This window comes from Schistocerca nitens, chromosome 9 (assembly GCF_023898315.1).
Source record: "Schistocerca nitens isolate TAMUIC-IGC-003100 chromosome 9, iqSchNite1.1, whole genome shotgun sequence".
Classification (NCBI taxonomy): Eukaryota; Metazoa; Arthropoda; class Insecta; order Orthoptera; family Acrididae; genus Schistocerca; species Schistocerca nitens.
The window spans coordinates 389,211,515-389,212,521 of NC_064622.1; positions in this window are offsets into that span (position 1 = coordinate 389,211,515).

Here is a 1,007-nt window from a genome sequence, read left to right on the forward strand (position 1 = left end):
CTATATTACATTTTATTCTGTTTTTCTCTTATTTTTTTAGGTTAGAAACAACTTTTGTAGCACAACTTCCGTAATGTGTGCTTCTCCTTAGGTGTTACATACGATTTCAAGCGCTATTAATTCATACTCCAGCTGGCCTATTTCTGGCGTTTTTTCACCCACGTTTGTCACATCGCATGTTTCCATTTTGTGATCAACATGTGTGTGTGTTTTCGGTGTGTAGTGTTGCCAACTGTTGTTGTGCCTTTGTCTGTCTTTCGTTTGTGTTGTGTTGTGGTTTGGTGCTTATTTGTTGTGAGTGAGTGAGTGAGTATGTGTGTGTGTGTGCGTGTGTGGTTCAAATGGCTTTGAGCACTATGGGACTCAGAACTAATTAAACCTAACTAACCTAAGGACATCACACACATCCATGCCCGAGGCAGGATTCGAACCTGCGACCGTAGCAGTCGCGCGGTTCCGGACTGAGCGCCTAGAACCGCAAGACCACCGCGGCCGGCTGTGCGTGTGTGTATTTTGATGAGTGTACTTTAGAAAAAAAGAGTTTATGTGTGTGTGTGAGAGAGAGAGAGTTGCTGTGTGTAATTTTTTTCTTTAATTTTTTTTGAGATATGGGTTTGTGTGTGTATGTGTGTTTTGTCTTTATTTATTCTTTTTTATAATAAATATGAGTTTGTGTGTGTGCGTGCATGTGTGTGTGTGTGTGTGTGTGTGTGTGTGTGTGTGTATGTGTGTGTGTGTGTCTGTGTGTGTGTATGTGAATGTGGGGGTGGAGGGGGGAGGGGAGAGAGAGAAAGAAAAGGGGAAGGAGATTCATTCATTAATTATATATGCTGGTTACATTTCGGATTGCTATTGTTTTGGTGGCTATCATGATCAGAGTGTTCCTGCTTGTATGGATTTGGTCAATGAGTACCCTCTTTTCCACGTCAATGACACTTCGTATGTGAAAGTTTTCTTGCAATGTCAGGAGCTTTTAGTTGTGATTATTCACTCTGATAACTGTCATG